Consider the following 15,416-nt stretch of genomic DNA (forward strand, 5'->3'; position numbering starts at 1 on the left):
TGATCCAGTGACCTCTGACCCCAGGTGAGATATAATCCAGTGACCTCTGACCTCAGGTGAGATATGATCCAGTGACCTCTGACCTCAGGTGAGATATGATCCAGTGACCTCTGACCTCAGGTGAGAGATGATCCAGTGACCTCTGACCCCAGGTGAGATATGATCCAGTGACCTCTGACCTCAGGTGAGATATGATCCAGTATTAGAGTCGACAGACTGAACAAGAGACGTTACGTTTACGGCACTGCAGCGCATTATTGAGGCAGAAAAACTGAAACAAGTGGAGGAAAAACCCACAAAATAATGAACAAATGTGTTGTGCCTTTGTACGTCAGAATCAGAATGCAAAAAACATGATTTTCTTTTTTACAGAATACCGTCATCAAAGACACACTGTGAAGCGAAACACGTTTATGATTTCAAGCATTAAAGAGACAGACTGCACTGATGAATAAAGCATGAATTTGATGTAAACAATAGATCTACATAATATTCAAACATGAAGTTCATAGAGGAGATAGTGTATTAGCCCTACAGTTATGGCATATAGTGATATTTAAACCTGAAGCATGTACATAGACTAGACAGTAGCAGCAGTAGTTCTAGTGTTTTATCATGAAGAACAGTTAATAACACACTTACCCAGAAGTGCAGCTCAGAGTCAGTATAGAGTTGTTTGGCTGCTTTATAATAGTCTTGTAGAGCTTTTCTTTCGTATAGACACTGGGTTTTTCCTCAAGATAAATGTAATTTGAACTATTTGTTTGGATGCTGACCCCTGTATGACCGAGAGTGCGGGTCAGAAAACCTCACAGCATTGCTAAGAGTTTGTTTTATTAGTGGAAGACAAACTGTCTTCTGCTGGCACAACCATTCACACATGTGGAGAAGCGTCCGGATCAGATGATCATGATGTAAATGTGTTTTGGCGTCACATCTGACTGATGCTGCAGATTCTCAGTTTCTGTCATCATCACTGTTTACAGCAAAAGAGTGTGATATCTCTGTGTGTTTTCTCAGGATCTGCAGTCAGAGATCTTCATCTCCTGATCACAGCTGTGTGTCTCTGAAGAGTGACGGATCCATGGATAATCGTCCTACTTTCAGTGATGAAGCAGTGACCTCTGACCCCAGGTGAGGATAATCGTGTGGTGATGATTGAACTGCTTTATGGGAGTCAGAAACACACTCAATACACACAGACACTCGACACAATGAGCACACGAGCTCCTACATTAACAAACTTCAGGAGCGCAATGAAAATTTGATAAATATGTATGAAATGTCATGAAAATATCTAATAATGTGTCTAAACAAAGCAAAAAACTTTATCCATGATGTGGGACTTTTAATTATAAACAAACAGGAATACAGCACACTCATATTTTGAAATGCCTGCTTTTCTATTGCCGGCTGCTCCTTCAGAAAGATGAGGGAGTTTGACCCTGATGCTTCTGTATCTTGGAGAGCAATTGAGGAATCTATTGTGTATCCATATAATTTGAAGCATCTTGTTTTTTCTGGGGTTCCACTTAGGCAGTGTAAATCTAGGTTTGGCCCCATTGTAATCCATCTCCTATCCACATGGAGGGATGTTGAAAGACGTTTACAACTAGGTACAATATGGCATAAGCATTCACCAATTTTCCACAACAATAATCTTTTATCAGGCAATACTCCATTTCATTGTCCGCAATGGACTCATCATAAAGTAAACACTCCGGGAGATATCTATGATGATAATGGTTTACAATCCTTCCAGAATCTTAAAACTCAATATAATCTGCCAGGCACTTCCTTTTTTATGTATTTGCGCATTAGATCGGCCCTACGGGCATATGGGGTGCCCTGGAACTCTCAACTGCTTATTCACCCTTTGCGCAAACTAATCCTTTCCTCTGAGGAATCTCCCTCTTCTGCTTCAGTTATCTATCTTTTTCTTCTTGAGCATTCATATAAACCTTTATCTATTACAACTGTCTGGGCTAAGAATATTAATGAGGATGTACATGTTTTATTTTCGGATCAGATATGGGGAATGTTTAAATTGTCTGTCTAAAAAAAACCCTAACCACCAAATGATTCATTGGAAATTGCTGCATAGTGTTTACTTGACTCCAATGAAACGTTTTCATATGAATCTGTTTTCTTCTCCTAAGTGCAATCTCTGTTCACAAGGATCTTCAGGCACATTTTTTTTGCATTTTTTTTTGGGAGTGCCCCTCTCTCTCTCTCCTTTTTGGTCTCTTCTCTCACAGGACCTTTCTTATTTGTTGGGTACTGAGATTTGTTTGACTCCATGCCATTTTTTTCATGGATGACTTTTGGGACCTTACCTTGTCCGTCCAACAAAGATGTTTACTGTTAGCTGCTCTCACTGCAGCAAAAAAAATGCTAGTCAACCGTTGGAATCCTCCTCACACAATGGACAGACGAACCTGGGCGGTATATCTGTTGGACATTATCTCGATGGAACTGTCAACTTCTCGTATACATGGGTCTAATTTGAAAACTGTTAATTTATGGCATTCATCTTTTAATGTTGTGTCATATTTTCTAAAATCTTTGTAAATATTATTTTATTGCATTTTATGCATTAATATTACTTAATTTATTTTTATTATTATTATTTATTTTACTTTATGTATTTATTTATTATTTTTCTTCTTTATCCTTAAGTCTACCAGGGGGTGGGATGGGTTGGGATGGGTTCTAAATTTGCACAATTGCTTTTTGCTTGATACTACTGTTCACAGAAGAAAATTCAATAAACAGTTGTTAACAAAAAAAGAAATTTGAGGGATTTATTTTTTGTTTCTTACAACCATCTAACATGTTACGATATCCACAGCATGAAGGTACAGACTGTTATAATTCATCAGCTGTCAATCACAAGCGATCATCTGGAATAAATGTGCTCTAGTCACTGATTGTGAACTGCTGTGAAACACAAGCCTGTAGAAGAGCAACAGTACCACGGTTTTACTCTGAATGTGCAGCCTTTTGAAGTTTATTGATCACTTTAGACTGTATCGTGATTCTCCACATTTAAGAGAGTAAAGAGTAATAATGATGATGTTTGTTCTGCAGTGTGATTTGTTGAAGACTCTGTGAGGAGCTTGTTTTATTGGCTCTTGTGCTCCTGAACACACTTCACTGTTCACACACATCTAGTGTTTGCTGCAGATGAGAGTAAAATGCTCACACTGTCGAGTCCTGACAGAGAGATGAGTTATGATTTTATTCCTGATTTCACCTCAAATCTGTGGACAAAAGTTCAGTGATGGAAAATGAATTTGATCTCAATGTCCAGATAAAAGAAACTCACTGTGTAACAGAGTCTCTGCTGTCAGCTTGAGGAGGAGCTTTTTGTTTTCTTCCTCATTTCTTAAAGCTCTCAGTGAGTTTGTTCTTTCCTCGTCACCTTTAGCTGCTTGCTGGAGGAGTGTGAGACTCTCTTTTCCTTTTCTTTACACTTTCCTGCTTTTCTGTGAAGCTCCTTTGGAACAATGTGCATTACACAAAGAGTTAAACAGAACAACAAACTGAAATTATACTGAAAATACAAGACATCTCTGTCAGTTTAGATGTTAATTTAATTTTATATTTTTAATCTGTTGTTCTTGTGATATTTCAGCAGAGCAGATGGAGAGCGAAGCATCTCTGGAGGAGTCTCCTCTGTCTTCTGTCTGAACAACACGAGCGTTACAGCGTCTCTGAATAAACATGATCAAGCAGTGAATGATGAACTACAGAGAGTCAAAGAGCAGCACAAAAACCAGCAAGAGAACAAGTATGAGAGATTATGTGAGGGACTGAAACTCCAGGAGAATGAGAGCCTCCTGAACAGCATCTACACACAGCTCTACATCATAGAGGGAGAGAGAGAAGGAGTGGATGAAGAACATGAGGTTTTACAGATGGAGAAAACAGCCAGAACACAACACTCACAAGACACTGCAATCTACTGCAATGACATCTTTAAAGCCTCAGCTGAAGCAGGATCTGAGGAGAAGGAGCAGATCAAGACTGTTCTTACTAAAGGCATCGCTGGAATCGGAAAAAAAAAAACCGTCTCTGTGCAGAAGTTCATTCTGGACTGGGCCGAGGGGAAAGCCAATCAGGATGTAGATTTCATGTTTGTGCTTCCATTTCGAGAGCTGAACTTGATCCGAGATCATCAGTACAGTCTTCACAGACTTCTGCTGGACTTTCATCCTGAACTTCAAGATCTGGACTCACAGATTTATGAGGAGTGTAAAGTTATGTTCATCTTTGATGGTCTGGATGAAAGCAGAATCACACTGATGTTTTCAGACTCTCAGAAAGTTTGTGATGTGACTGAGACTTCATCAGTGGCTGTGTTGATGTCAAAGCTCATGAAATGTGAGCTGCTTCCCTCTGCTCTCATCTGGATCACCTCCAGACCAGCAGCAGCCAATCAGATCCCCTCCGAATACATCCACCGTCTGACAGAGATTCAGGGATTCACTGAGCCTCAGAAGGAGGAATATTTCAGGAAGAGAATCAGTGATGAGCATCAAGCCAGCAGAATCATCTCACACATCAGAAGAGCAAGAAGCCTCCACATCATGTGCCACATCCCCGTCTTCTGCTGGATCTCATCCACTGTGCTTCAGAAGCTCCTGGAAGAAGATCTGAGAGCAGAAATCCCTCAAACTCTGACTGAAATGTACATCCACTTCCTGCTGATTCAGATCAACATGAGGAAGCAGAAGTATGAAGAGAGAGATCCAGAGAAACTCCTGCCGTCCAACAGAGAAGTGATTGTGAAACTTGCTGAAGTGGCTTTCAAACAGCTGATGAAGGGCAATGTGATGTTCTATGAGGAGGACCTGATTGAGAGCAGAATGGACGTCACTGACGCCTCAGTGTATTCTGGGATTTGCACTGAGATCTTTAAGCAGGAATCTGTGATTCATCAGAGGAAAGTCTACAGCTTCATTCATCTGAGCGTTCAGGAGTTTCTCGCTGCTTTCTATCTGCTTTACTGCCATTTAACAAAGAACAAGAAACCACTGCATGAATTCAGATCTTCACTGCTTAAATTCAGATTATACAGATCTGATGAAGACCCTCTGTATGATCTACTAAGATCAGCAGTAGATAAAGCTCTTGAGAGTAAGAATGGACGTCTGGATCTGTTCCTGCGGTTCCTGCTGGGCGTCTCACTGGAGTCCAATCAGAGACTCTTACAGGATCTACTGACACACACAGAGAACAGCTCAGAGACCATCAGCAGAACCACACGGTACATTAAACACAAGATCAAAGATGGCGTTCATTATCCTCCTCTCTCTCTGGTGTTCAGTTGGTGATGATGTTGATGATCATTAAACACAAGATCAAAGATGGCGTTCATTATCCTCCTCTCTCAGCTAAACTAAATCTCTCATTCAGAGAGATTCAGGAGTTTGTGAAATCAGACAAACACTCAGAGAAACTCTCTCCTGCTCACTGCTCAACAATCTCCTACATGCTTCAGATGTCAGAGAAGCCGCTGGATGAACTGGACCCCAAGAAATACAACACATCAGCTGAGGGGAGAAGAAGACTGATACCAGCTGTGATCAACTGCAGAAAAGCTCTGTGAGTGTTTCATCATTAACTAAACTATCATATTTAATAACGAATGTGACACCTTTAAATTATATGTTCTTTGATGAGATGTTTTATGGTTATTTGAGTGTTTGATTATTAAATGAGTCACGACAGGTGTTTTTAATACAGTAGATAATAGAGTAAAGTGTCTGTTAGCGCCGCGGGTAAAAACAACCCCGTCACATGAGAAACTCGTTCATTAAATCAGCAGCAGCTGCAGCAAAGAGACGCTCCACACATTGATCAGTAAAGCTGACGTTCAGACACTTTCACTTGTGCTTGAAGTGTGCTTACTCTTTACTGTACAACACTAGACACTATTTTAGATTATTATACATTTAAAGAGGTCTGCATTATGCCATAAAATAAATAAAACCATAGAAAAGGTGTATTCCTGTGAATGGGAATATTATGAGTGATATAGGTCTAGTTTTCTAACACATATTTACTCTGTCAGCATTGTGACCACATTAATGTCACAAATAAAAGATTAAAACTTACATTTCAGCAGGTCACACACGTACATGAATTATTCACACAAAACAAGCTGAGAGTTTGACATTTAATGAGATCTGTGTTAAATATCCATTTACATGTCAGCCTTTTGTGAAAATGACTTTTGCAAACTCAGATGTGATGCATTTCTGTGAATGACTACAGAACAAGCTCTGATTCACAACATTAGTGTCCAAACACAGAAATAAAACTAGGTCTATATATCAGATCAGGATCTGAAGACTATAATAAACACAGATCCAGCTCTAGAGCATCAGATCTCACAGTCAGCTCAAAACAATGATGTGCAGGACACCACTGATGATCTTTATGATTGTGAAGGAGAGGAATGAAGAGCTTCTCTCTCGTGAACACGCTGCTGGAAAAGATTCTTCTGTGTGTTTCAGGAAAAGTTCATCAGTAGTTTTAGTGCTCGAGCGCTGCTCAACAATGTCAGAGACACGGGTTCAGATCCACAACAAACCTGCTCCTTCTTCTCATTTACTCATTTATCTGCTGATTTCTTGAATTAATGCAGAGATTTGTGTGAATTCTGCAGTTCTGAAACACCTTGATTCATTCAGCATAGAAATCCATGCACTGAACGGGTGACACTTTTAATGATCCGATGTGAAGTAAACCAGCTTTTCTTGATTTTATGGCAAGAATACAGTGAAATAGGGTCTAAATATGATGCAGTGCTGTGTAGCGTACAGTAAAACATAAGCAGATGTGTAGTTCAAAAAATAAAGTATTCAAAACATGGAAATAAAATGTCTAACATGTACTAACACTCATGAGAGCTCGCGTAGTAGAGGAGTGTAGAGCAGTCCGCAGTCACATGTTCTGTTTTCTGGACGTTCGAAGCGTTCTTTTGGGAAAGTATCCTTGAATTTGAAATATTCGATATTCACGATATTTTCAAATTTTACATCGTCGTCAAAATTATTCTGATATTATCACTAATATTCGATATATCGCCCAGCCCTACTGCAATACATTGAGGTGTAAGTACTATCTGCCACAATTTACACTAAGTATGAATAATATCTCACAGTGTAGGTGATCTCAGGTTTTTTATATCCTTGAGTGATGGGAGAAAAAAAAAAAAAACACACACACACACACACCACTGCTCTGTACATATTAATCAAAATAGCACTATAAAGCTCAGCTGTGTAATGAAAAGTGTGATTAAACAGATTTGAATGAATGTCTACATAAGGCAGACAGTTTGGTTAAGAGGTTTTTTTTCTTTATAAATGAGGCTTTAAATGATTTATGATCATTTTTTTTTTTTTTTTTTTTTTTTTTGTTCTTTGACATTTTAAATCTCAGTTTAAAATGTCATTTTAAAGATTTGTACTTTCTCTTTACTAATGGATTCACAGCTAAACTGATCTGATCTGAGAGAGTGAAGAGTGTGTCATTGTTCTCTACAGGTTGAGTAGTTGTGACGTCACAGATGAAGGTTGTTCTGCTCTGGCTTCAGCTCTGAGATCAAACCCCTCACACCTGAGAGAACTGAATCTGTCTGGGATTTATCTTGGATGATCGGGAGTGAAGAGTCTCTGTGCTGTACTGGAGGATCCTCACTGTAAACTGGAGAAACTGTGGTAAGATTATATACAACACACTGTAAAATATTTGTGAAGTGAAAAACAAATCACCCAGAAAGCCAGAAAACACAATAGCTGTATCAAGATACAGAGATACAGAAAGTTAAACATTGTGTGTCTTTGTTTCTTGTTCATGTGTGGACTTCTGTGTTAATGTTAAAGCTGTTTCTGCATTAGCAACACCTTTAAATGGATTCTGTTACACTAAGTGCTAATAGCTCGTCTTGTTAGCAAAGGCTTGACTGTTAGCAGACAAAATTACTAAAGAAACCAGTCAGATAAGTGAGAGAGTAAGAACAGTGGCTTGATTGAGGAGACCGACCCGAGTACAAATCTGCATTTATTCTCATTTATTCCATTGTATATTAGCTCAGAGAGGTGTTTATATTAAAGAAAACATAAGAAAATATTAAAAACATGGAAATGAAATGTCTAACATGTATATAGTTGAAATTATATGTGGTGTCCTCACGTTGATCAGATGTTCTGGAGAATCAATCACATGCAGCTCATATTGTTCCCAAACTCAGAAGCGTGAGTCTCTTCCTGCAGCTTCAAGAACAGCTTTACTGATCAGCAGCTTCAGTGTGATTAGGAGCAGGTGTAGGGGGCTTTAGGAATAGACACAAGGAAGGACACTAGAAGACAGCATCTGTTTATAATCAATAGAATCATATAAAGAATATGTTATTACCTACTGTTTTGAAAAACACTGCAATACATTGAGGTGTAAGTACTATCTGCCACAATTTACACTAAGTATGAATAATATCTCACAGTGTAGGTGATCTCAGGTTTTTATATCCTTGAGTGATGGACACACACACACACACACACACACACACACACACACACACACTCTCACACACACACCACTACTCCACACATATTAATACAGATTAAAATAGCACTATAAAGCTCAACAGTGTAATGAATAGTGTGATTAAACATAAGACAGACTGTTTGCAGGGACGTATTTCCGTATTTACCGACCTCTGAAAATTCACAACGGTTGTGCTGTAATTATATAATAATCTGTAGTGTGACGCGCTACATGCAGGGGTGGACTGGCCATCTGGAGGTTCTGGAGAAGTCCATCCAACGGCCGTCGGCTGCTGATTCATCATCAAAGAAAAAGTGTCAGATAAAGTGACGCTGACAGCCGACAAAAGGGGCACTAATGCAATCTATCTTTGCTTATAAGAAACTGAAACTGCCGTATACAACCCGCGATGTCTTTTAGTACGGCCCGCTGGATCGTTTTAGACTCGGATGATCAATGTTAAAATATTTGAAATGTAAGTCACATAAAGACTGCTTTCAGTTTATGATGTTAATACTGTCTTCAACCAGGAGAGGTCGCTAGTTTCCAGCCGCTCCTCATATTAATTTCAGTGTAGTAGGACGTGCACTCTAATGTAAACATTCACTAACATTAGCAAATAATAAATAAAAAAACTGACCGTGAAAACAGCATTTTTCAGTCAAGATGGTAAACAGATGATCTTTGTACCAAGTTCAAGGGGACACTGTTTGTAGTGTTTGTAAATCTGTTATTTAAATCATCATCACATCACTACACACAAACAACAGGGACGCCAGAGTTGCACTTTCCTCAAGTTTCAAAGATAAAATGTATCGTCAACAAAAGCTTTTTGCCAAATGCATGACAGAAATGTTTGCACTGAACTGAACTCTGTTCTTAGGGTTTCCGCGGGTCCTTAAAAAGTCTTCAGTTAAATCTTTTAAATTTAGGGCTGATTTTGTTCTGACTGTTATCTATAAGATCATAAGGTTTCTGACTGTCAAACGAGACGCTCAGAGATTTCTGATAAAGCATGTGTGTTTTATTAACTTTATTTGATCATTTATAACTGTAACTGTACAATTAATCACCTATTTCTCGAAAATGTTTGTATTACATTGATTTATTTATTGATTTTTTTAATGAAGTATTTACCTTGTGAGACGTGGGCTGCGATTTATCTTCATAAGTATCATTTCTCAATTGTGCATATACATTAGTTTGTTTCATCATTATTTTCATCAACATATTTTATTATTTTACACAGTTAACTTTGCATCAAACATTTTTTAAATGGAAAAAAAAAACAGGCTGTAAAATGATACAACTAATACATGACTGATTTTAATATTTGTTTTATCTGATAATTAATGCAAAAGAATTTGTAGCAATATACATGTGCTGCTTATAGACAGATATATGATTTATGCTGCAGATCTTTCACAAAACAGATAAACATTGATAAAAACACACATGGATGCAAACACCGATCTTTTAATTAATGCAAACCTGCCATAATTACATTACGTTAAATTGTACAGTTACAGTTATAAATTATGTTATCAAATAAAGTTAATAAAACATACATGCTTTATCAGAAATCTCGTTTGACAGTCAGAAACCTTATGATCTCATAGACAGAGATGGGACCAAGTCACACATGTGCAAGTCTCAAGTATTTTTTTCTTGGGCAAGTCAAGTCCAAGTCAAGTCACCTTATTATTGGAATTTTACCTGCAGAATCTGATCTTAATAAAGTGAAAAGACAAGATATAAGTAACTGTCAGTAAATTAAAATAATTTGGATTTGCATTGTAAATACTCATGTTCAGTAAAATACATCATGGAATCAAACAAAATTGTAACTTCATAAAATTATTTATTTTTCACTTCTGCCAACAGTGTTTGAAATGTTTTAAATTTTCAACATTGAGTCTATAAAACAAATAACAGCTTAACATCCAACAGACTCCTCTCTGAACACCTCCCTCTCTCTCTATCAAACACAACAGTGTTTGAAATGTTTTAAATTTTCAACTCGGTAATGCGATATATCGTCCTCTAATCTATGCTCACACACACATCGTGGGCACTTCCAAATCTCGAGAATAATTATATATTACAAATTATTCAGGAATTTGAAATGCATTTTACAGAATACTTTTCCCATCAACTGGTCAAAATGCACAACACCGTTGTAATGCTGCTTGAAAGACACTGTGAACCCTGATGTAAACAAGCACGCACGAGAAGCACATGGAGGAACCCAGTGAGAGACGCGCTGAATGAAAGCACATCTGTCTCTCTCTGACAGCAGATGGCGCTAAACTTCAGAACATGCCTTTCCTCTCACTCCTGGAAACCAACATAATACAAACAGCTGCTACAGAGGAAATAAGCAACATTTAAATAATTGTTAAAATAATATTAAAACTGTATATAATTTTCCATAATTTTTTTTCCATTTTAATCTGGACTACAACATGACTTCCTAGATATTGTTTGAAACTTTTGATTCTGGGTTATCTGTTTCATTACAACTTTACATTAGGGCTTCATTAGTTAAACTGCCAATGAAAAATTATTTCTGAACATTCATTAATCTTAGGTATTCCAATTTTTAATAACACCATGTTTAAATCGAAAGTTTGCAACTGTGAACATTTAATGAGCTACATGCACTAAGACTTGTATTTTTTTAACTAAAAGACCTTAGTCTAACTTCTGTAGCAAAAATGTAGCTATTGCTCATTGTGAATGTTAATGCATTAACTAAGGTTAACTAATGAGGTCTATTGTAAAGTGATAGGCTAAGTACCTACGGGTCTTTTAAAGTTCAGGATTTTTGCACTTTAATCCGTCCACTACTCTGTAAAAAAGTTTTAACTTTTAAATATATTTTTGTATTGCTTTATTGTATTTAAAATGTTCAGTTATTTTTGTTATAAGAAAAAAGTTATTTAATGCTTTATTGTATGTATTATGACCACTTTTTTTAAAAACTTAAATTTTCAATACCCGTGATAATCCCCGTATACCGCGAAAACAAAACATTATCAATTAATCGCAACAGGAAAATTTGATACCGGCATATCTCTACATACAACATTAAACTTTGTTACAATTTCACATGCTCTCTCTCTCTCACACACTCACTCTCACACTGGCTCTCTCTCTCTCTCTCTCTCTCTCTCTCTCTCACACACACACACACACACACTCTCGCAACACACACACACACACACGCTCACTCACTCTCTCTCTCCTCTCTCACACACACACACCTCACTCTCACACACTCTCTCTCTCTAACACACACACACACACACTCATTCTCGCTCTCTCTCTCTCTCTCTCTCTCTCACACACACACACACACACACACACACACACTCACTCTCATTCTCTCTCTTTCTCTCACACACACACACACACACACACACAGTCTCATTCTCTCTCTCTCTCTCTCTCTCTCTCTCTCACACACACACACACACACACATCACTCACTCACTCACTCTCTCTCTCTCTCTCACACACTCTCTCACACACACACCACACACACACACTCTCTCTCTCTCTCTCTCTCTTACACACACACACACACACACACTCAGAGTATATCCATAAGTCATTACCTCTTTAACAAGGTATTGCACTTGCAAAATATAAGATTCGAGATTTTTATTTAAAGGAATTAGTTAATTATAAAAGCGATTTAAGGGAATAAAGAAAAAGAAAGAAAGGCTTATTGTATTAGTGAAATAATTTTAACTATTTGCAGCTAATATTTTATTTTTAATTATGCATGCATTGTCTCTAAATTAATACAAGGACATTATAGCATATTTTCAATTCAAAAAGGAAAAATGTAATAAATAAATAAAAATGTTAAATGTTTATATACTTACATTTTACCAGGCATTCGTTCCACTTCTTTAATCATTTTGACAATGATGAGCTAGACCGCTGAACTTTTAGTCTTCCTAACAACAAACAGAGCGGTGCATAGTCCTAATGGAGTTCATCAGAGCAGCATCAAGAATATCAAATATTTTGCAGTGAATCTCTTATTTGCATCTTAAGTTTATTGCCAATAATAATGACAGCTTTGTGAAAGTGTAGAACTCGGTGAGCTCGCGCAAAACACATCTTCAGCATAGCGACTCATTTGCACGTCTCTGATTGGCCAATGCGTTCAACAGACATGTCTGTGATTGGCTACAATGCTCAACGCTGCAAAAGCACGTCGTGAGTAACTTTAATGCAAAGGGAAAATATATATATAAAAAACTGTAATATGCACTTTTCATGATTAGGTAATCGTGGTAGCTGTAGTCTTATTCACATTTGTTTTTCTGATGAATTGTTTTGCTCTATGAGAAAGACAAGGTAACAAAATATTCTGGGCTTTACTATAAACATTCGGGGCTTAAGCCCCCTTAGCCCAGCCCTAGCGCCGCCCCTGCAAGAAACACGTTTTTTGACGGCCTGCTAACGGATCGTTAGGAAAGGTTAGATGAATGTGATCATTTATGTTTGGGCCTTTTTTTGGGCCTGAAATCACTGATACAACCTTTAATGGCTACTTTAGCTATTATTACATTAGCTAACTACCAACTAACCAGATAACATTAACAAATTGACAAGCACTTACTGGGCAGAATGGCTCTTCAGATGACGGATGAAATTGGAGGTTGTCGTCTGGCTGTCCGAGATTTGTATGTTGCATGTCTTGCAAAGCGCTGTTCTTCTTTTGCCATCTTGCTAAAAATTCTTGAAGCCAAAAGCGATCCCTCGGTACCCCTCCGGCTGACATGTTGATGTGATGTGATATCTGCTCTAAGTGGGCGTGGTGTGCGTAAGGTACGAGAGGGCATGACTGATGATAGTGTCGTGATCCAGTCATGACAACGCTATTCTCAGCCTGCGCTCCAGTTCAGTTATCAACCTTATTTTTTAAAATAATTTATATATTTTATATTCAAACTGAAAACATGATGTGATTAACACTCAAGTCATTCAAGTTATCGTGTCTCAAGTCAAGTCAAGTCCCGAGTCTTTAACTTCCAAGTCCGAGTCAATTCTCAAGTATTTTATTTTTTGTCAAGTCACAAGTCATAAAAATAGCGAATTGGGGACTCTAGTAGTAGTCAAGTAGTAAGTAGTCATGTTTTCTTATAGATAACAGTCAGAACAAAATTAACCGCTGACGCTGAACCGCATAATCAACAGAAGAATAAAGCAATCTCCGCGTTGTATCTTGATAAATTTCCACACAGAGGTACGCAAAATGTGGTAGACAAAAACGTTCATGTCTTTGATATACCACTATCTGCTGTTAAATTTGAAAAACATTAATTATATCCATCTAGCCAAGTGTCTATGTAAGTTTCCCTTCCAAACATTCACTGCTATTTATTACTTCACATTGTCTGACGTGATTATTCCATTCATTCATAAAGAGACCGCAGCGATTCAGTTCTACAATGGGTTACATTTGAGAGATATTGAGTTTAGAAAATAGAGTAAATGAAATCACCTATAATGATGATGAGTCTGATTTAACATGACACACACACACACACACACAACACACACACTACACACTCACACACACACACACCACACACACAGAGAGAGAGAGAGACATGTGAATACTCAAATTGAATAATTCTGTTGTTTCTAGATTCTAGGTTTATGTCTATTATTGTCATATTATACATTTTGCATTCTGCTCTTTTTCTATAGATTTCAAGTATTTAAGTTCATACAATAATACATTTATTTCAATCCCTTACTGAAATTTTTTTAATAAAAATAGAAACCATCACATAATTTGTAATGGTTTTACTGGTTATAATGATTATATAATTGTATTGGTTTTATTTCCAGTGATATCGTTGACTTGATTGCACAGATACTATTTAAACTGAACTGATTTGGATGATGACATCACTGAATTCAATGATGAACTGACTTTAATTGAAAAATGAGTGTTTACTGTTCTCCTTCTGCATTATTGCACACTATTTTCCTAATTAATGCTGTACAGTTGCTTTGACACAATCTGTATTGTTAAAAGCGCTGTATAAATAAGGGTGACTTGATTTAATGGAAACTGTGATGGTCTGTTGGTCTCTACTGTTAATTGGTTGCCTTCTGTTGGTGGCTTTTGTTAAAACCATTAAATCCTAATGTAATATGTCACAAACACACACTACATGATACCATTATTTAATGGTTTTAATGGTTAAAAGTTGATGGTTTGTAGTGGTATTTGTAGTGGAAATCATTAGAATTTCTGTGATGGTTTCTATTGTTTTTGTCAGCAGGGTCACCGTGGGTTTTGTGATGTTATTTGCCATAAATACGACAGAATTGCTGTAATATTGTGAGATAGTAGCGACTGTTTGTAGTTTTGGTGGGCCTATTTGGGAGGAAATCCAGGGCTGTTTTTCACTCCCAGTCCGTCCCTGGCTACATGTCAGCTGTTACAGTACTGTTTTTAGTTTCGATTCACTGTTAGTGCTGCGCTTGGTTTGAGACGCTTTAATTTGCATTTGAGAACACAACATTCGTCATTAGAAACGTTTATAAATCTGTTGTTGTTTACAAAGAAGTTTCAGTGTCACATAATCCTTCAGAAATCATTCTGATTTTCTGCTCATCATTACATTTCTGATTATTATCAATGTTAAAAACAGTTTTGCTGCTTAATATTTTTGTGGAAACTATGATACCACTCAAACATTTGTATAAGATTTAAAAAAGAGAGAAATTAATAGTTTTATTCATCATGCATGAAAGTGACATGTTAAAAACAGCTTTGCTGCTTATGATTTCTATTAATAAATGCATTAATCATTTTAATT

At 37.2% G+C, this 15,416-nt stretch overlaps 1 protein-coding gene and 1 long non-coding RNA gene across 2 annotated transcripts in view; both read left to right on the plus strand.

Annotated features, from left to right (window-relative positions):
• LOC109083325 (NLR family CARD domain-containing protein 3-like) overlaps positions 1-15,416 on the plus strand; it is a gene marked incomplete at its 5' end in the record, with an annotated part of 77,519 nt that overhangs the window by 46,764 nt on the left and 15,339 nt on the right.
• LOC122144366 overlaps positions 7,672-15,416 on the plus strand; it is a 12,762-nt gene continuing 5,017 nt past the window's right edge. The window contains exon 1 of the long non-coding RNA XR_006159678.1: positions 7,672-7,733. This is a non-coding gene — a long non-coding RNA (uncharacterized LOC122144366). The remainder of the gene's footprint in view (positions 7,734-15,416) is intronic.

This window comes from Cyprinus carpio, unplaced genomic scaffold, assembly GCF_018340385.1.
Source record: "Cyprinus carpio isolate SPL01 unplaced genomic scaffold, ASM1834038v1 S000006655, whole genome shotgun sequence".
Classification (NCBI taxonomy): Eukaryota; Metazoa; Chordata; class Actinopteri; order Cypriniformes; family Cyprinidae; genus Cyprinus; species Cyprinus carpio.